The 23,654-nt window shown below is 29.8% G+C and overlaps 1 long non-coding RNA gene across 1 annotated transcript; it reads right to left on the bottom strand.

Moving 5' to 3' along the window:
- Positions 1-14,300: 14,300 nt before the first annotated feature.
- On the bottom strand, positions 14,301-21,792 carry LOC133319101 (uncharacterized). Its single transcript, XR_009752808.1, has 2 exons — positions 21,633-21,792; positions 14,301-14,600 (listed from the first exon to the last, which is right to left on the bottom strand). It is a non-coding gene; the product is annotated as an uncharacterized LOC133319101 (long non-coding RNA).
- Positions 21,793-23,654: the final 1,862 nt, after the last annotated feature.

The raw sequence follows: 23,654 nt of genomic DNA, 5'->3' as shown, positions 1-23,654 counted from the left end.
GATTTAATAAGTAGTAACTAAAAACAGCGAGTCTATATTGATAGTTAAAATATATCGGTACATTCATAAATGAATACTAACTAAAACCAGCGTATAATATAATAGATTTATTAAATTCGTATTAAGTGATAATGTAGCAATAGACACTCTCCTCATTTTTCACTTAAATAAATTAAAAACATGGAAAAGTCCATTGAAATTTAAGACCACAAAAATAATTAATTCATTGAAGTTTCATTATGTTAGTTAAAATGCAATCTGAAATAATTATTTAATTTTATATATATATATATCTATATAGAGAGAGAGAATGCTTTACGTTTATAATTAAAACCACTTTTGCGGGAAATGTTTTTAAAATAACAAGAAATACAAATAAAACTAATATTTTTTTTAGGATTTATGTACTACGCGTTTTTTTTTTTTTTAAAAACTACATACCCCTTACGTTTACGTTTCGGTTACTTTTCAGCAACCGTGATCACGTATTTAAATGTGTACCGGCGAAAGTCTTAGAATAGGGTTACCAGTGTTTGGAGTGAATTCATTAATATACAAAACTATATCTATAACAGTCGTATCATTCAAATTTAAATATTTAATGTCACGTTTAATATCATTACAATAAAAAAATCTTAATATTTTAATTCATATAAATCAATTAATTAATATCTTTGAATTTTCCCAATAGTTATTGATACGTAATTCAAACAGTCGCTCAAAATATAAACTCATAGCCTACAGACTGTAAGTTTTTGAAGCAATCAAAACTATATTTCACGGTCTACAAGTCGAGAGCTGTATTACCACAAGTTTTCATCGACAGACTTTTTACGGAGCGTTAAAAGTTTTCATTTTCAAATCTATTCACATTACAATATTAGGTTATTGAGTGACAAACGTTAATCGCTTCGTATGTGACGGGACGCTGCAAACGCGTGCTAACTACTTAGACTCGCCACCAGACTAAACAGAGGCAATTTAGATTTTTTCATACATAAATCTTAACAAAAATTTTCGTTCAAATCAATTTGTTTATAAATAATTATTTATATTTGTATAGAAACATCATTTAATATAGAGTAGATCTTTTAGAAAGTACTTTCCCGCGACTTCATTACACACATTAAATATCAATGAAGTTATAACAGACATGTGGTACTTAATATCTTATAAACTTCAATTTCACTCACTCACTCACTCACTCACTCACTCACTCACATAAGTTACATTGTATAAAACATTAAAACATACAAAAAGTACTAAGTTCCTGCAATATGTGCAACGCAAGTTTGAAACGTCTCATTCTACAATCTTCCTTAATGCGAAGATTTACGATATCTTACGTCACAATAAAACAATATTTTATAATAAGTTCTCGTTAAAAACATATATATATATATATATATATATATATATATTAATTTCTTGTAAAATACACTAACTTTATACTTCTCTTTCATCATTTGCTTAAACATCTAAATCTCCCTCTAGCATATTGTATATGACATGTGTATGTTATACACGGTACATTGAACTCTTAAGGAATTACCGAATATATTATTTATTGATTTTTTATTTGTTCAGTTATTATATTTTCGTTGTATATGTAATATTTGAGCTTTAATGTATTAATTAACTTTACTTATTTTATTATTTTTAAGGATAATAAATTTTTTGCTCAATTGATAGTAATGTCGTTTCCTGTCTTTATGTACATGTAATTAAGATTTCTCTAAGCTATTCATTGTAACAAATAATATAGTAAAATTCTTTAATGTTAAAATAATATATATTTCGTAATTTCAAATCTTTGGTTAGTATAACAAACTACATACTAACGGCCATAAATTAAAAATACTATAAGTTATTATACTTAAAATTGTTTTTAATTATATTTATCAATTATATATTCCTGTGAAAGAACTAGTATTATATTAAGTTTTTTTTTTTCACAAATATGACAAAAAAAAATAAACGAATTAATCTATTAGGTAATTAATATTTTTGACTATTTGTATTTAGCAATTTTGCAATTTGTAGCGACTGTCAAAGGACAATTCCATGGCTACCAACAATCCTATCTACAATCGTTAGTTTGCCGTAAATTAACAAAATCTAAAGCCCCTTTTTGTGGGAGGCAAGATTGAGGAGGTTGTAATTTTGTCTACTCATAATACAATCCTAATATGAATGTATCCAAAAACAGAACAACACCAATTTGAATAGCCAAAAAATAAAATTGCCATATAAATACCTATATATGAATATGCATTAAAATACATTATACTACAATATATTTTCTAATCATTTAAACTGTCAACAATGATATAATTGGTATATAAAACCGGTGAATGTCAATCAAAAAGCAATTTCGACATCCATTATACTAACCCCATGTATTATCGATTCTGAATCGATACACTTGACTCGATCGATCCCTAACGATTCAATACAATGGTACAATCGATTCGAGATCACAATAGCACAATAGGGCTGTATTGTTTGACGCACTTGTCACTGGTTTGTAGACTCTTTTATAGAATTTTGCGTTAAGATCTGCCTGCTTCATTTACTTTATAATATGATTATTTTATTTTTATTTTACCGTAAAACATTCACGTTTCGAATCTGGCAACACTACGATACTGAGCTGTAAATGGCGCTAAGATATCGACACTGACATAACACATTATCATAACAGGTAATTTTATCCTTAGATTCCCGCGAAAAAATATAATATAACGTGAGATAAAATGGCCGAATATATCGCGATGCACGAAATTTACATACAAATGTTAATTTATACAAAAATGCAAAACACTTTAACGAGTAACGAACGCGTTTTATTAAGCAATAGTTTACAAAAAAATACTTCTTGAATTTCACTTCCTTATAAATATTTATTCTTTAAATAGTATGCAAAATACCATAATTATAGGGCGACTCAAGAAATGGGTTAACTGATTTGCATTTTTAACCAGAGTTTAACATGTCCTATACAATATCGTCGTTGAACGGAAATGAATCTTAAATTAATGTAGGAAAGTTAAAAATCGTCTATCGAAGAATGAAAGAAAGATATTTTTTTTAATTCCAAATTTGCAAATTTCACACCTTGAACAGGGGTTGCGACAGGTTTTTCAAGACGATTGCTATAAAAATAAAAAAGTTGTCGCCGTGAGACGTCCTTTGTAATAATTTAGCGTAATTTATGCACGTTGCATCTACTTAGGCAATTAGTGAGCAGATGGCCCATGGAAAGTACGAACATAGTTGTGTGGGAAAGGTCTCTTTTTTCAATTTTTTTTTTTTAATTCACTTACAATGTATCCTATAAACTTGATGAAATGAGGTTTATTCTGAACAGGTCTTATATATTTTTTTTAATTACGCAAAGTTTATACAGACTAACTACCTAAAATTATACCTAAGAAAATAAATATTCTAAATTCTTTAGAAAAGAATAATTATATGTTAACCTAATTCCACATTTCAAGTTGGACATAACTTATAACAGCAGTTATAAAACTGTCATTATTTATTAGCTCTAAAAATTTATTTACGCAGGTGCATGAAAAAAAAATCGCTTGTAGTGTAGTTTCACCTGGAATTAAAAAAAACTTGTTGACTCCGCAGTCAATGCTCGAAATATTTAAATCGCGAAACCAAACATTTTGATATAACCAATTTAGAAAAAAAAAAACGCGAAAAAAATACAACAGCTGCTAGCTCAGAAAACTATTAATGATTTATTTTATTCATAGCCGGTTTCGGTTAAAGAATGAAAGGGCATAGATAATGAGATGCATGTCCTACATTACTTTTGAAACAAAAAAAAAACAAAACTGTCTATGAATAGTGTTTTTTTTTATTTCCCGCTCTCAAGGATATCAGTTACAGAGGTTGCATACATTTATAACATAAAAGGTGTTGTCTAATGTTATTTAAAAAAATACTCTGATGGTAAATTATACTGGTTTAAACGTATGCGAAGTTTGAATTTAAATTTCAAAATATAATTCAAATCCTTATATAATCTGTGGGAATTATTTTTTATCTGTCACTTAATTAAAGTTAAAAATCCATATATTTAAAGATGGCGCTCCCAAAATGGTTGGCTTAGATATTTAAAATTATAAATAATATAACAATTTAACAAAACATATAAGTTTGCAATTATTTCAATAAAACTATACTTTTAAGATACTCACCCTGTTTTATTATTTTATTTCACAAACCCATATGATGACAGATAACAAGATTAACTGAAAGACACTGTGATCTCGTCTGACCGTCATCACGGTTGCTGTAAAGTAATCGAAATCTCGAATAAATTGCAAAATATAATAAAAAACTATACTTTAATTACTATACTTTAAATACGTGTATTCGCTAGAATCTTAGACGTAATTATTGACTTGAATATTCTTTATTTATATTCTTTCGTACAGCTAGAATTTTTGAAACAAAAACTCAAATCGAATTACCTAAGTATTAAGTTTACAATTAGTTACATTCTAAGCTATATATTGCTTTATTATTAAATAAAATAAACTACAAACGGTAATTATGACCTGAACATTTGAAAGCGGAAACACTAAAAATGTTATTTCCACGTATAACATCAATTGTATGAAATAAAAATAAAATAAAAATAAGAATATAAACGTAAGGACAAACAGCAATTTGCTCTCAAACTAACCCTCCGTTCGTCGTATTTGCATGTAACATTTTTTTTCTTATTTCGAAACAATGCCTTTTCTCTTTATTTGCTGTACACTCGCGTAATACAATAAGCAACAACAATTACGACATGTTAATAATTTTATGTCATACATTTGAATACTTACAGACGTTTGATTTTTTTTTTTTTTTTTAAATAAGCGACTGTTTAAATTAAACAGCCACACGTGATCAGTAGTTATTACAAAAATATGGATAAATTGTCAATGAAATCGATTCCTAAAGGTTCTCACGATGTTAAGTGATGTTTATTTAATTCCCGCGTCATGTTTCAGTTATCAATTATTAATTACATCGTAATTTATTTCGTTATTTTATATTAATATTGATAAGTAGATATCTGCTCGCGATTTAATTAACTACACATGTATAGATACTTGAAATTCTTCGACACGGCTACATCCGTACAAGTTTTTGTCGCGATGCTTTTAAACAGCGAACCCTTTATTTAAACTCACGAATATTTATAAAGAGACGTCTGCAATTTGTTCCTGGCTGAGGCAATAACAAAAACAGGAATTCATTACGACCAAAAAACATAATAAAAGCTCGCTTAAGAGTTGCCAAGCCATTAAGTGACGGTTTGTGATTTGTGAAGGACGTGTCAGTGTTTTAAACTGAAACGTCAATAACGTCATATCGTCATCGGCCCATGTTTAAAACATTCAGCCGTTCAAAAAGTTTGCATACAAAAAAGTTTCGTGTCGCTTTGAAGCGGACTAATCCAGTAAACACTTTCCAATAAAATGTACGTGTGCCTTTTTATTTGGATAGTGTCTTGTTCTATTTGAGTAAGGAGCCGGCATTAAATTGTGTTCACGTATATAGGACCCGCATATAAAATTGAACGCATTTTTAGTAAACACGCCTGTTGAGGGGAGAGGGCTGGAGGGTCGCTGTAATGGCTGCCGAATGTCGCGAATCCATTTTGCCTCCACCCCGCGGTAAGTCGCGTTAACGGGAAAGATATGAGATCATTTGGAGGTTCTTTTTTTAAAAATATATTCCATTAAGTTTCACTTAATAAATGTCGATGATGGAATAATATAATTAACATGTTCTGACTTAGTTAAAAAAATCGTTTTTTTTTTATTTTCCATGTTATAAGTTTAGTTTCACTACATTATTTCTGTTGAGAATTTCAATTTTAGTTCATATATATTGAATTCATCTAATGTATTGTATAAAAAAACTACCTTGTTTATAATTTTTCGTGGCTCTTTAATCTGTTTCGTTTTCTCTTTAGTTTGTTCAGTGCTGTATAAAACACACGTATAATAATTTGCTTACCACATAATGTAATGGCGTCATTAAATAATTTAACTTGCTTTATTCTTTGGCATATTTTTTAAACACCAACGACCTGTGTTTTTGGGGAAAGTAATGTCGGTTTTATATTTATATAAGGATATATAATTCAATTACTAAAAGTAATCATGAAATGAATAATTTTAATATTCTATAAAACTATACAATAACGACTTAAATTAATTACATATTAATATAAATAATAACAGGATATAGCTAATAAAGCCTAATGGCCATAATTGATGTCTATTAACGTCAAATTTAAAAAAACGTCAATCAAAAAAGGATTCTTAATCATAGACAATAAAAAAGTGACAGCCATAGAATAAAGTAAAAAAACTGACAGCTCATTTAAAAAAAAATACCTCATAACGTTATCTGTGGTCGATTACACCCAATTAAATGAACAAAATTTTTGTTATTGTTTAAAATGTATCATATTATCCCTCGTTGCGAGTGACATCTTATTATAATGTAGCCTCGGGGCATTTTTTGATATTTTGTAGGACAAGATTTATATAAGACAGTGCCTACTCAGTACTTATCAATGTATACTTTTGGCGGGACATCTAATGATCGTTATTATACAAACATAATAATATCGATACCTTAATATTTAACGAAATTATTATAGAAGTCAAATTTAATTTTGATTTAATAAAAATAATTTTTAAATAATTTAGGTGTGACTAAAAATCTTAAGTCTTATTGACAAGATTAGATTTGAAGTTAGCGAAGTAAAAATATTATAAATAACGATAGATAATAATAATAATAATAGATTTAATAAAAACTTGATCCATACAATTAATTAACTATCTATTGTTATGGAAGGGAGGTGTTGTTTGTATGTGCCATATAGCAGCTCGCTTAAACATCATATACTATCGTAAAATTTCTACAATCTAGCCATTTTTTGGTACATTTATTTATTATAAAAATACAACATGGTAAACAATAATTTTATTATTGTTATTAAAGAAAAAAATGTCCTTTTTGTATTACTGTGAAGGGTCATTACTGTGTAGATGAGATAGACATATTTTGTTTAATATAACCGTCGTGGAGGCGGGGGGAGCTGAGACCAAATTGATTGTTATTTGAAATAAATTTTATATGAGTTCCGATCCCCCGACGCGGCTCGAGAGTACTTATTTGTGTTGCCATATTATTATATACTTAATTATATATTATAAGGACCCGCTTCTTGTAGTCTCTGTCGACGTAACAGACGTTGGGCACTTGGTATTAGTATACGGTGTGCCCTTTATATATAAATAGCATGCAGTTTAGCGAAATTTTAATGCCGAAGATAACTAATCATTCGAATATTAACTTCAATTCTTAATTATTATAACATGAAACAAATTCTTATAAGATACATATAAAATACAGAACTCCCTAAGTAATATAGATGTAAAGTGAACGTGAATATTGGAAACGAGAAATTAAAATAAATATGCTTAAAATAAACTAACTCTCGGAAACGTACCGTTCGTGTATCATAAAAATAATAAAATTTTTTTCAGGCTTTTATCTCATATACGCTCCAAAGAGGTTTAATACATTCCGTACAACAATATACAGCGTCTATATCCCATTTTCTATATTTTATCTGTATTTTGTTTCAGTTGCAGTCACACACGTGATGCGGGCGTGGGCGATGGGTGCCGGGGGGTGGGGGTGTGGGGTTCGGAGGGGGGCATTAATAACGGGATTAGGGGCAAAGAATAAATTGCGGAGAAACAGCCACCGGCGAAGATTTATAATGTACTTACCATAAGTTCCACCGTGAAACGGTTTACATTAATATTATATTGGCATTACGATGACGATACATAGCGTGCTGCAAATACACGTAGTAAAAATATTAGTGTACTCTAACAGACGGCTGTGAGATTGTTTGAGCTTTAGAGTTATAATATTTTTAAGCGACACAGTTTCACTCGTTGAGTTTGGAGTTTAGTTTTTACAGAAATGATGACCATGTTAGGGGATCCCATCACCACACATGATATCTTAGACATCGCTGTAAATATAAATTCTGCAATAATATTAGCTTTTAAGTCAAGGAAAATAATTAATTTATACGTTTGATCTCCTATTGCATGAAAAAAATTTCTATTATTTACTTATTGTATACAAACGCATATATCTCTGTATATATAATATTTTCCGCCGTCTCGAACCATTCTTTAATGATTTTTTCAGTACAACTCTAATACAATTCACCGAAGACGTCTCAATCACGTTTCCCGCAAATTATTGGCATTAATCAAACCAATACGAGTTCAGAGTTTATTCACATAGAGCTGTTACAAATAATATTTGTAGGGTTTTAAATTAATTAATTAATATGAAAAATCGAGTATCAGCCTGAGGTTGAAGTTTTGGGTATAATGTAATTTACATAAAAATCTGTTTCAATGAAACTGATATTTTTCTGACTAATATTTTTTGCTGAAAAGTAACCGAAACGTCGGATGTATGTTGTTTTAATAAAAAATAAAGCAAGCGTAGTATAGTAGCTACGCGAAATCCGAAAAATATTAGTTTCATTTATATGAATAAAACTCGCGAAAATCTTAGATCTCATTAACTGTCCCAATTTTTTTTAAGGTTTAAAAATTTGTTGCTTGTAACGTGAAGGTAGTTTGTTTCCACGTCCGACCGCTCGTGTATCGACGAGCGTTTTAACACAAAAAATAAAAATGTTTGTCCAATGTTTTGTTTAACCGAACCGCCCGTTAACGAGGACTCAGTTAACCGATTGTGCTTATCTGTCCTTTCAACACCGCGGTTTCAGTTTTATTTGCGGATAAACTAGCTCTAGTTTATCACTTTTTTTACAAGTTAACCATAACTTGTATTACGACATTAAAGTATTTTAACGTAATATACAACATCCGTACGTCACGAGTAATAACTATTTAATTCAGAAGGATATATTGGATTCGGGTTTAGCAAAATTAACAAAGGCACATTGAAACGTGTGATTTTTTTTGTAAATCGGAATATGTTGATAAAAATTAATAAATAATATATTATTGTGGGTTCGCTAACATCTCAATATATTTCTGAACGTCAAGACAAAACAGTACGCAGAGCTAATTGATAATTATCAAGTATTAGCGCTCCCCCGATTTACGAGGAGAGATCAGACCGAGCGTCCCGGGAGTGTGCGGTCTTTACTGATGTTTTATTATTTTATATCTAATGATTGGACCTCGCCGGGGACTCGGGTTTAGCGGATTTTATATTTAAATTATTTATGTGAGTTAACAGAAACCTGACGAGTTGGAGGTTTGTAAAGTGGATCGAAGGATCTATATTGCACTTATGACTTCCACGGTTCAGAGACAGTCGTTATATGCATAGAATTAGTGTATGCTATCTAGTGTAAGCCATAGTTTAAACTGGCTATTCCCGATCGTCCTTTTAAGGTATCTTATTTACATTATCTAAAGTATTCCCTCATATATAATCACCACTTGTGCACAATTTTTCTCCGTCCCCATAGAATCCAATGCGCCATCTCCCCGGCCGAGGGTGGGGGCTTTTTCTGCTCGGCGTTTTTTATTTAACTGTAGCTAATATTGCGTTTATCTGAATATATATTAAATATTATTGAGATGTGCTTTTAAAATGAAACTTCAACTATAAATATATCTTGAATGATAACGTATTTCTTTGTCTTTGAACATGTCGAACGACTCACGTGAAATGTAGATTGGATGAGACGACGAGGAAAATATTTAGGATGTGTTCAAAATTATAAGCTCACTCGAAAACTCAATAAGGACCCCAGCATCCGAACTGAGAGGAACAGATGATTTCACACACGGAATAAAGTTTTAGGGAACGACGAAGACACTCGTAACTTATATTGCTTCAATAATAAAACACATTTTACAGTATCCTTCACTTTATTAGGAGTTTCAAATCGTTTCGGTTACAAATTTTAAAATCTTTGATGTTTTATTTTAATCAAATATAAATATTATGATCTCTTTAGATGCTCGTGAAGCGCGGAGGGTGCTGTGTTACAGAAATTATAAAATAAAAATACGCATACAAAAACAGATAATTTAAGAAATAACAATTAAATAAATATTGTTATGGAATCGATAGTATAAATAACAAGAATTATAACATTTTTTTTATAATGAACTAATTTCTAACAAGTTTCTGTTTCACAAACAGAAAATTTAGTTTAGAACTCACAGTTGACAAGTTGACGTGACTCCAATATAAATCGTGGAAATTGTTTTGTGTAAGATCATAATTGATATTAATTATACTAATAGTAAAATACTATATATAAGAATATGTCGTTATTCATAGATAATTCCTTAGTTTTTATATAAAAAAGGTCTGTGATGTAATCTTTCTTCTTATTTGTTTGTACTTTAATTATTATTTCTATTTTATGTGATGTTTTTTAATAAAATTTCTGGATTTAAGCAGCGACCTCAACAACACAATGTTTTAAGCAATAAATATTTTTCTTTTATATTTTTCAAAAAATGTTTTAATATTAACTAAACTATTCTCAGAAAAAAATTCTATCAACAAATTGTATAAACAATGATGTGAAATTGTTTGAAGCAAAACTTCAGAAAATATAGCAAAGGTAGGTAGGTATTTGTAACATCCACATAAAGGGAAAACATATTTAAACATTATTATTTATTCTGTTATTTTAATAACAATAATTTTATATATTTACTCCAAATAGTCACGAAAATATTTTTAAGTACCACTAGAAAATTTACGGAAACATACAAACGAAACTTGAGTTTGAATCTTCGCAACAATTTTTTGCAAAGTTGTTAACGTAATTACTTTCATAGAAAGTTTTGAGTTTATTTCAACATTTAATATTTAGGCAACGTCCCGAAGCATTCGGTTAACTGTTTTACCAACAAGAAATATGGGATACTTATACTGCTACCTACTCTGCGATAGATAGCGCTAGTAGTACAATTAACTCCAATAAGAATTTTAAAAATTACATGTATTTGATAATAAGCGTTCAGTGCTTGTATAATTTTAACTTTTTGTTAAATACTTAATAATTTATATTTTAATTTTTGATCGTAAGGTTTCGTCGTTTCGATTTCGCTAGATGGCGCTAGGAGGAAGGTCTTCGTATTGTATTGTATATATTTAAATTTAATAATTATTTACAAATTTGTAAAATATTATAGAATTAAAATATATTCAGTAATAAATGCTATTTTGTTAATTATATTTTTTATTGAAATAAGTTAATATAATACTATTAAAAAATTAAACTTATTTATAACCAAACAGATAAATTTAAATCATCCTAAAATATATATCATTGTTTCCATAACTTTCCATAATTCTCAACCAACTCATCGTTTTCCAATAAGAAAAAAAGTGTCATTTGTAATCATAGATGGCGTTAGTCTCTAATGCTATAAAAAAATTAATGAGAAACATACATTTCATCATTGAAGTCATATATAAGTAAAATTATACAATACAAAAACTTTACAGAATTTAATATTATAGAAAAAAAAAGACGTGAATAAAAGGGTTTTTAAAAGGCTTTTTCACATAGATATCGTAGGAAGTAGGTAGCGAAGTGCCGGATGAATAAAAAGTGATAATATTGTAAGCAACTGTAATGATTGTTGTGGATTGTTTTATGAAGTAGCGATATTCATTGATAATCGATTTTTTCCTTTATAATACGCTCGTTTACCCTCATGCATGTTCAATCACAATGTATGGAACTCTGCGAGAATTAACATAACATATACATTGACGCTTGGGAAGAGAAGTGTTAGCGGATACGAGATAAATATAGAAGTGTCTTAAAAATAAGAAATCATAATGGACCCGAAAACTGCTGCTCAGCTAGATGTTGTTTTCATAAAAAAATACATTAACTGGTACGTAAACAAAACTAAGTCATTGATAAACGATATTGAAAAAACAAATCTTGTTTTTCCTGACGCACAGAAACCAAAACTTAGTTCGTTATTTTTGTATATAATTAATCGCTATATAATAATACTAAATAAAAATTTTATTAACATACAGAACGTATGATGAACAAAAACTTAATCTTAAAAGCAATGTTCATTATTAAATACTATTTAATACATATATATGTGCGTTTTTACACATGTTACACAGCACATTATAAGAGTTCAGTGCTCGCCTGTACCTAGAGTAAACTGCTCGTGTCGCTTCTTATGAAGACAGAGAATGAATAAAAATATAATCAAAATGTATTTACATATAATAAATATAATTAACACACAACACAAATAACACAAATAAATATATTGGAACCTTAATTGATCATTATAATTTATTGTAGGATGTGTTCAAGTCACGCAATGACAATATTACTTGTTCAATTAATTTTCACGTGTGATCTATTGCGTCCATAAACTGTGAAGTTAGGTAGCGTTTGTATCCAGTCAGTTAAGTATCCCTACTAACAGTCTGCGTGCAAACTCGACGTGTTTCCCCGTTATATTCACGAACACACGCACGTGATGGTATTCTCGTAGATATTGGTAAAGTACTAACTCACAACTGTTGTGTTTAACGACTCAAGCCAGTGTTAAGGTTGGACACAGACTATAGTAGGTACTCCAGCAGGAATCACGTGGTTCCGGTGATAATGACTCGGAACCTATCTTTGTGTTAGCTTAACTTTTTATCGTCTCAATGTATCTGAGATATCATGTCAGCTGTAATAGTCATAATCGTGACTTTAATTATATCAATTAAAATAAATATTAATAATGAGTTAAAATTAGACAACAGCTAGTTAAAATTAATTGAAGTTTGCTAAAGAGAGAATATTAAATGTTTATTTTTTAAACAAACTGATTTGAATCGTATTTAATGCATTTATTATATCATAGTAAGTATTTTAAAGTAACGTTACTTCTTGAAGTCATCGTAAATCTGAATCTAACTTAGATAAGATTTTTATTCTTTAACTATGATAAATAAAGTTATTATGTTAACAAAATGATCCTATATATAGAAATTATTATATATGTATGAATAAACAAAAAAAATATCACATTTTACATACAACTGAATATTAATGTATGTATATATATATAAAATACGCCTTAATGAAACAAAATGCCAAATGTCCATTAAATGGATGCCACGAAATAAGTATAATTAGTTGCATGTGTTGTAAGAAAATTAGATCATTGACATTGTTTACGGAATGGGAAACTTAGTCGAGACCTGTCATGATACCATTACACTATGGAGGTGAAAAAACATACAACATACAAACCTAACAATATACTCTAATAGTAATACATAAGGTTTATATTCGAACGATCTATGAACAAAGAAATTTGAAGCGGCTGGCGTAACAGATATTTTTTTGAATAATTGTCTATAATGATATATTGTTTTTATCTGATCATCGCCGTACCGATGGCAACACAACACACCACTTAACACACCAGCTGATAGAACATTATACGTTACGATCTTCTGTGTTAACTGTATTACACGGAACAACACGTTTCTTTTAACATTATTTCCCTTATTAATGAATCTCAACTAGTGTTCCATACTGTAAACGTTTGTAATGAGTTAACTCAAAAATTATACGTTAAAGCGTAAGTCATTCAACTATTATAAAAATTATATAAAATACTAGTTTTAGCTCGCGACCTCTGCTGCGTGGACATCGAAATGATCTCAGAGACCAATTTAAGTAAAACATTGAAACAAATAGACGTACTTACTAAACGACAGCGATATATATATATTATATATAGCTACAAATATAGGGTATATTTAAATAAATATAACCTATTATCTTATTCTTATTTCAAAGCTATATTATTTTAAGGTTTCATTGAAATCGATTCATTATTATTTTTTAATGTATTATAAACTAATTTTACATATACATTACTAATAGTGTAACATTAAAAAAGAAAAAAAATTATAACGACTCGTAAATAACATTTATTCGTGTAATAATAATATTGAACGAGGTCGTATATCTGTGTGTACTGTATAGGAAGTATAAGGGCAGCTGTTTCTGATTATGAAAAACTCGCTATGCAAATGACACGCTATCAACATATCACAGAGTTGAACCCTTTTAGTTTAATTACAATACTATTTATAGTTTGTCTTTCTTCATAGTTTTTTTTTTCTACACCGGATCAGGAAATAGGAAAAAATTATAGAGGGTTAGATATAAACAAAAAATATAGTGACGTACATGTTTTATTTGTGTTACAAAAAAAAATATTTAACTTTTATTAAAAGCGTTTAATAATTTTGTTAATCTTAAACATTTCTTATCGTCGAATAGAAGGGTTTATAACCGCTGACACGACACAATAATGTTTATTGAATAATTTATTACAATTACGTTACAATAGTTATTGTATTGTGTAGTTGAAGGGCTAAGACTTGCAATAATGAGGCGCAAATTAGCTACGTGTATTGTGATTTGTGAAGAGAATTTGTTGAGGTTTCTGCGTTCGAGGATCGAGGAACGAACACATCTGAAAAAAATACAGGTATATATTAGTAAAAAAATATACTATTATGAATTATCTTGGTAACGCAATGCGCGAGATTGCAACTTTTAATTATTCTTCAAATAAGTATTCACTTTGACAATAAATACATATAAGCAATAATAAGTTGGATTCAGCACATTTAGAATTAATACTTAGTTTAAATTAAAAACTGTCACGTTTTTTACAATCATAAATTTTAACATTTCTAAAATTTCTCTATGGTTAATCACAAGCCTAAACTTTTTCAATCACGATTAAGGTGTAAATTAAACAAAAAACAAATTACGTATACTTAAAATTAGTGTTAAACAATTCAGTGATATATAGTAATGATTTCACAATAACGTCGTATATCAAAATACATATTTAAAACTGATTAACTCAAACAATATTCTGTAAGATCTTGACGCGTTTTCCACACACAAAATGGCGCATGACGCGGCCATGTTAGTAATGCGCAGTAGAGGTGCGCAGTGTACCGAAAAATTACAACCCTTCGGACACTATTGTTAACCAGAGCGCACCCACGCTATGTTTTCAGATACAAATTTTACAATCTAATGTCAACCATAACTCATAGCTATAAAGTTCATACTTATATGCAGCTCACCAATAACGTTTCTTTTTCAAAAGTAGAATGGCACAAGTCGTACAACATAAGTCCAAAATTGCAACTTAAATAAAAATATCTGAATCCCTTTTCGTTTACGTCGATGCGAATAAAATTGATCAAAACTTTAATAAAAATGTATTCTACACAGTCGTGATGGAGTTTAATTTAGTAAAGCTGATCGTGGCCGTGTGTGGGTGTGTTGAGAAAAGAAAATCTTGTTATTTATGCGTGTGTGTAACGTATTTGATCAAGAAAGGGTAATGTCATCTTGATGTTGAATTTTCGCGTACAAATGTGACATTTGTTATAAGTATGTGTGTTGTATGATCTGCGCGTGTGTGTGTATATTTTAATATTATTCATTTTTCCATGTCACCGGTTGTTAGAATTCGGTATTCGAGGAAATTTAAATACTTTTCTTTTGTTAATAAATAATAGATTCTCATTTCTCTTATTGTTAGAAGTATCTTATGAGGGATATTTTCCTTTATAGGTTTTCTATTCCTTTAGTGAGCACGCCTTTTATTGCTTGTCAATAAATTCGAAGATTTGTCTGCAATAAAAAACGTATTTATGTAACATGTCGTTGTAAATCATATGTTTTAGTTCGGGTTATTTTAGCTTTGGTTTAATAAAAAAGCATTCTTGTTCCGTAATAAGTTAAAATCTATTTCACAACACAATAAGTTTTAAGCATATAATCTGTGTTATGGGATCAAATCCATTTTATAATATTTTAAGTTAGTGTAATTTTTACATATAAAACCTTATTTTATTAAAAGTTTTTTGTGTATAAAACATTTGGTTATAAATAATATTAATGGCCGCAACTGAAGTGTTGTTACTTAGTAAAGTTATTGATGTTAGGACGTCACAAGCAAAACTCTATACATTTATAGTAAAGAAATTCTTCGCTTCAACGCGATCCACTTCCGGCTGTAGTGATGGTTGACCGTTATATCGATAGATTATATCAATATCGACGAATGAAACTTACCGTTACATTAGAATAAAAATTGATATGATTTTTCAATAAATAATATTAGAAATAAAATTTTGATAAATTTAAATTTCTGTGAGTATTACGTATAAGTCAACTTCGTCCTCTTGTTTTAACAATATAAATAGTTTTTATTACGGATACACAAGAAACTGGTGTGAACAAAGCAATTAATTGTAATTACTATTATAATTAACATGTGTTTGCGTTTGAATCTTCAGTACGATAGTTAGCAACAATTTTATGAGCCGTAACATTATGCGTCAGTGATTCCAACTAGATAGTAGATACTTTTTAGACAACAAAGTTGATGGTGATAAAATTATCGATATAATGATAACAACACTAGTGTATGAATGCAGAGCATTTGTTTCAGTAGCTAGTCGATTTCAGTTTCTGCCTAAAATAAGCGTTCTGTTAAATCGACTCCGTACTTTCTCGAGTCTTATAATTTATAGAAGGTTATATATCATTTATAAAAAATAATAACATAAGAAATAAGAATACGTTATAATAATAAAAGATAGATAAAGATAGTTATCCTATAAGATTAAATACCAATAGTTCTCTTTTTAATATAAATTATAATAGAATTTAAATATTTAAATAAGAAAAAAAGGAGTTTTTTCAATACTACATCTTTTAAATTGCACTCGAGTAGTAATTGGCCTTGCTTTGTAATATAATTTTTTTTTCTTATGACAGATAATAAATATTTTTGTTACTCGTATATACATAATACAGTCATTTATATGATATAATTTAAATAATATTGTACATACGCTAGATTCATATTGTGATCTAACAAGCAGCTCTCGAGATGTCGATGGGGGACTAGAACGTGACACGGGGTAAATGTAGATGGGGGTAAAGGAAAATTCAGGTAAATGAAAATATATTTCGATAATGATATAAATATAAATAAATGTACGATACAGTTTAATTCTTTAATATATATAATATGAAGTATCAAAAGAATTACTTTTTTATAAATATTTGTTCATTATACGATCTTTCTATTAATTAGATAGATATTACTTATGTTACAGAAAACAGTGTTTATTTAAACTAAATTTATGGTTATATGTGTATGTTTTAAAGAAATTTCAGTAGCGCCTTTAGTGTTGTGCAGTCTGCAGTCAGTCAAAACGAATGGGAAATATGGTGGGTAGAGTGAATGGATAACAAGCACACATGGGGACGCCATCTTGGATATAGTAACAAAGAAATATAGTTGAGGGTATTGGAAATATATAATGATGTCTGCCGACTTTCATTATAAAACTTACTTGCTCTTGATACTATTTTTTCTATAATAATTATCATTTAATCTAATTGTGTTGATTTTATTACGATAATGTATACGTTTCATTTATTTTTATTACGTGTCTTGTGTAAGAATAACCCCAGGTTAAAGTAATAAATCAATGAGGTATAGTTAAATTTAAAGGGTTATAAACGACTTAAACTCAGTCATTGTAACGGTTTGTTAACTATACAGTTAATAAAACATACAAATTGGACGGTTAAGTTTAATGTCAAATTAACAACCGTCTTGAAACAATTACGAATAACATTTTAGTAACATCATGTAACTGGTTTCTGGACGTTGTTTTTATAATTTTATTGTCAAAGTTTTATTTCATAAACAACTCTAATTACTCAATTAGTTTAAACAACCGAAGGATAGCCGACATTGTTAAGTTGTTAAAACTTAATAAAGATGAAGATCGCTTCAATTACATTAACTCTAAACATTACCACCCCATTCTGAATCAGTTAACCCAGTAACCGAGTCGCTAATAAAATCCCTCCACCAGTTTAACCTTGACACAGCCCTAGTTAGTATGCACGGCTTTCTTTTAAAATCTGATGTATTAATTTGCAGAATCTAACTCCGGACGATAATCACCCTTAAGCTGAAGTAATAAGGAACAAACTCATTAAACGTCTTAAGGAGCTGTAGCACTTCGTTTCCAGAAATGGAAAATTGCTAGACAATATTATAAATAGCGAACTGTATGCGATAATGTGCTTAATCTCAAGTTCGTAAAGATCTAAATTGCTATAAAATAGTGTCACACATAAGACCTATGTGGTATAGGAATGTTATTTAGCACGTGGTTCTCGTGACGACGTTCGCAATTTGAGTATAAATTAGAACACTTATCTGGTCGCGGTCCCATCTCGTGTCTCTCTCTAACTCGTGTTATCTACTTATAGCCTATCTCTCTCTCGCGATGTAAGTGCGGGGCGCTGTCGACGTCAGCGTTTTACTTTATCGATATTCTAAGATAGCGCTCCGAGTGCTTATGAGATGCTAAAAAACATGGTAATATATAAAGTTCGAGATGATGAATGCGTGCAGTCTTGAGATAGGCTCGCATTTGGTGAACAATTGGATATAACTCGATTAAATTCGATACTGGATGGATGTAACGCCTGTTAATACCAGTCGATAAATGAAGCATCGATATATATGAGTGCGTCGCGTCCCTCTCTCATATTTAATTTAGCCGCGGAAGCAACAGGTTATTAGCGCCGTTTTCCCGCCAAACTTCCCGGGACCAAAATCTTTAGACTCCCGCCTCTAATTGTCTTCTCTTAGGACCTGTTGCTTTCATTTCTTCATATATTTGACCTTCCGTTGTTAAATTCGTGTCACATTATATAAATACTGACCACCTCGTGTCATCATTTGCCCGTGAAACCTATCTCACTGGAAGGCAACACATGAGCGCCTGCTTTTCGAGTGTAAAAATTAACATTTTAACGCTACTAAATTTTCCACTCATTAGACAGTGTTGCCAGGTTGGCTCTAACAAAGGAAAATTCATAATAGTCTAACATATAAGCCTCATATATCTTATGACATATTGTTTGTCGCGCCCAATCTACATATCATGATTTCGCTGGATACATTTTTTCACATTTCCATTATAATATTGTATTAAACATGTCTCTACAGTCACGTGAGGCGAGCCTGAATATTCTTTGCTCCCGAGCCGACCTAAATCTACATATATAAATATATTTCTGTTCGCCACCCAATACATTTTATCTATGTTACCGTTGCCTTACTACAAATATTTTATCTACAAGAAGGTACCATAGCGGATGTAGCTACAGTAGATTTAGAACTATATTCACATAGAGTTACAGTTGTGATTCGCGTGTGTCAGTCAGAGTTAGTTGTACAAAGACATTGTCGCTCCGCGATCAAGCCTCACGCCGTATCCTCAAGGGGTGAGCGTAGTTCTTGCTCAGATATAAAGAAAGGTATACTTATGATATTCGAAGGAAAAACCACCCTTCCCTATACCTATAGCGCAGTCGATTCGGTTTTCGCGGAGGAAATTGTAGCGTAGTTTGAGCGGGACATTCGTTCGCAGTACGCCGGCTGGGTACGACGATTTTCTTGAATTTCCTCGGAGACCTTCCAACGGCTTAAAGTCATTTTCATATCTTATCTTATCTTATCTTTTCTTTTCTTTTATTATCTGTGCTCTGGGTTCTATTAGTTTTCGGTACCGGTTGTAACTTTCCTTTTATCTTTTTGTATCCGCGCCGCGTAAACTTTGTAACTTGAACTTCGTGAGTCAGGTAAGACACTTTTTATTGTTATTATTAATATTATAACTGAAAAAACATTCTTATTATAATATATATCTACAAAGAAACGTCATTTGAACTTTATATACAACTTTAACGATTATATATTAAAAAAAAAAAATTGAGAATAAATTTAACCTATTAATTATTCAAAAAATGTACCTAATTTTAATGATTTATCGATATTTTATAAAGTCATGATTTATATATACATAATTAAAGTATTCAATAAATTCTATTCGATTTTTATATCTTATTGGAAACAAAATTATAATTCCTATAAAGTCACAAAATGAACGTAATGTATAAATAAACGTATATAATAAGGTATCCAATAGATTTTTATTTAATAAAAGTAAATTTTTGTTAATTCATATATTGTATATTAAAAATATAAATATTATATGTATAATATATACATATATCATTTAAAATCTTTTTAATTTTATGTTCATAAACTGAAACCATTTTTACGGCGGACATTTTTAAATCGTGATATGTGTTTTATAAGTTTTACGAAGTATGAAGTGGTCCTTCCATTGATATATAAATGTACCTATATTATGTAGTTGGTCCCTCGCAACCCTCTTAAATGCAGTCACTCGGAGGGTAGGGAATCAATCGATAGGGCACAACTAAACGCATTCTCAAAATTGGCATATGAGCCTGTCACATATTCTATAGCAATCGCTATAATATATAAAAAATAATGTTTTTTTTTAATATTTATTGAATTAAAATAAAATATTCAACCGATATTTAATAAAAAGTAACTTTATTCGATTTCATGTCTGTTGTAAACTATAAATGATTTTTTTCACACAACATTTCCAAATCGGATGGACTTAAGCCATCCATCCATTAGTCCGACCTTTATTAGTCATTTTAAATGCTTACATAGGAATAAAATTTTACGATCGCTCCAGTTAGTGGTAGTAAGCGGTTCGGTTCCCTGTTTGGTAACGCCGGTGAGTAGGAATGAGAGATCTATGTTCAGTATTCTAAAGTACTAGTTGCGACGCTAAAGAAACTCGCGTAACTAACACCCGACATAGAGTTATTAGCGTGTATTAATTAGGTTGTAATTAGTTTGTTTTGGAACTAAAAGAGAGCCTTATAAGTTCAGTTTACGAGATACACAACCATTTTAAGACAGACGGACAGATATCACGATACCGTCGATCGTATATACATGCCTGTGACAAGAATAAATTGAATATAAAAACATTATTGCTCATTACATTTTAACTTATGGTCATCGTTTTTAACCTGTAATAGTTTTTGTGTTGGAATTAATTTATGCTCACTGGCAATACTGGAGAATTAATTAAAGAAATAACATGTTGTCATTGTAACTAGAAAAACTGTTGTTTTTATATAAGTTTAATCTCTTTTTTCTGTCTACAAATTGGTTTGAATTATATCATTTTTAATATAATTTATTTGTTTTAGTTTATATATTTTTAGTACATGGCAACACCATTACACCATAAGAGACCCCACCCACAACTTGTCAATCGATCAAACACGAGCAAACACTATAGGGACTAACTTATCAGGAAGGCATCATTATAACAAACGAAAAGATACCTTAAATTATTATAATAAAGTATAAAATACGTCGCGATCAGGTATACAGTATTTAGGCTATTTGCATTTCGAATATATTTCGTACATAAGAGTCACGCCGCGATGTAAAATGTATTGACAAATATATTAAGTTACTACTTCCATTAGGATATTGTTTATTTTATATTTTATTAATGTCAGACGACGTATATACGTTTACCTTAATTTAATTTGTGTCGCACTTTTTACGTGTTTTTTTCAATACGCCATATGCAAAGGTTTTTACTGTTCAGCCAAAGTTTTTAGCGATAACCGTGATTTATATTTAATTGTACACTTTCACTTAATTCACTGACACGTCTGTACACTGTTGTCGTTCATTTAAAATGCCACTAAAATCTACCGTATTCTACATCTTTCAATGTGAATAAATTATGGGCATTTTTCCCCTTGCCGTTAAAGGGTTACCAATTTCTATAGGAACTTATGGGTCGTGAATTTGCATATAATTTCTAGTTTATTATTTATTTTTGAAGGGTCCCATTGTCACGGTAACGTTTTTTTTTCAGTGATGAATTGGCCGAATTAATATGGATTAAGGTGTGCGTGTGTAATCTTTTTTTTATCTGTCGAATTGTCAAATGCTATCCAGATGACATTAGCTATCTGTATATATATTTTAATCTCCATCTAGCCATAAATAATGTTTCACGTACCATAATATTTAAACCAGTTCCGTATAAGGTTATCGACATTTAATCGGCTAGATACCATAAAACATAGTTAACGTCAGAACCATAAATTTTTGGAAGCAAAAAGAAATTTAAATAGTATTGTATGACTAATAACAATTTATTATAAGCGTGTGGTCATTTTAACGACTGTGGTCACTTCCGAAATAAAAAATTACTATTAACATAATAAAGAAAATACACATAAAACAGCATGACATATTATAATATTAACATTTAAATATTATCTATAAATTTATTATAATGTATATTCTAGAATCATCTATATCATGATAATAATGGCGTAATTAAAAATAATCTCATACATTATTATCTATGGTTATTAATATTACGACCACAATATGTCCGATGAACCGGAAGTCTCATCTTTTGTAATAAACTCAAACCCTTCCGCTGTTTCTTCAATGGAAGCCATTTGGTATCTATTCATTGACCCTTCTATCTCACGGGTAATCTTACTTTGAATATTATTATATTTTTTATAGCGTCGTTATTTAAAAAAAACTTCACGATAGTCCGTCTATCTTGTGATATCTGATGATAGGAATTTATGTTTTGTTTTAATGCCTTTCTATTTGTATTATCCATTTTAAATGAGAAGAACAATAAGTATTTTTTCGACAAATATATGACATATTTCGTATGTTTATCACGAAAATACTTCAATCAACAGACAAGCTCGTGTATAGTAACAAAAATATTTATTTAAAAAAAATTTTAAACAGCCATCATACCTAACAACATCAAATATTGGCAACAAAAAAAAAACGCAAACAAAACAAACATTTCACGGGTTTATGGTAACAAAAAACTTGTCTATGCACAATGAGCGCGTCCTATTGTCGGGTATTTGACTAACCTTTGTTTAAAATGCTGATTTATAGGCTATTAAACCCTTTCTATTAATGTATAGATAAATTTATGCGTATTATTCGATAATGTTTGTAATAATTTATCGGTGGGTTATAATGGACTGCTGTGCATTTTGGTTCGTAGATTCGGTGTTTTTTTTTTTTTAATACACTGGCTGATGTTTGGAAAAAGAATAGCCGGATGACGTAGTGATATCTAGACGAGTCATCGAAACGAACGTAAAACAAAGAGGTTTTATATCAAGTAAGAAAAAGTTAAATTTTTTTAGCTTTACATGTACCTACATGTAAGTATTCGATGTCAATGTTTCGCAAAGTATAACAAAGCACTGAACTCGAAGAAACCATATCGTCTGACGTCGTCGATTCCAAACAACTTTCGCTAACTTTGAAAAAAATAAAGAAAAAATTAAGACGGAGCTTTGAACTAGGTAAATGGCGTGAGAAAAAAGTAATTTTCATTCATAAAACCATTTTCTTAGAAGCACTAGACAGGGACAGAGATATATACTTATATAGCTGCGTCCCTCTCACGCCCACTCATTTTTAATGCACTTTCCCTGAAGTGTTCCTTTTATACCTCTTTTAAGACTCGAGGCACGGATGCACGTGTTTTTA

This window comes from Danaus plexippus, chromosome 12 (assembly GCF_018135715.1).
Source record: "Danaus plexippus chromosome 12, MEX_DaPlex, whole genome shotgun sequence".
Taxonomy (NCBI): domain Eukaryota; kingdom Metazoa; phylum Arthropoda; class Insecta; order Lepidoptera; family Nymphalidae; genus Danaus; species Danaus plexippus.
Note: the sequence above shows the minus strand (reverse complement) of the source record. Positions and strands in the feature narration are given on the sequence as shown.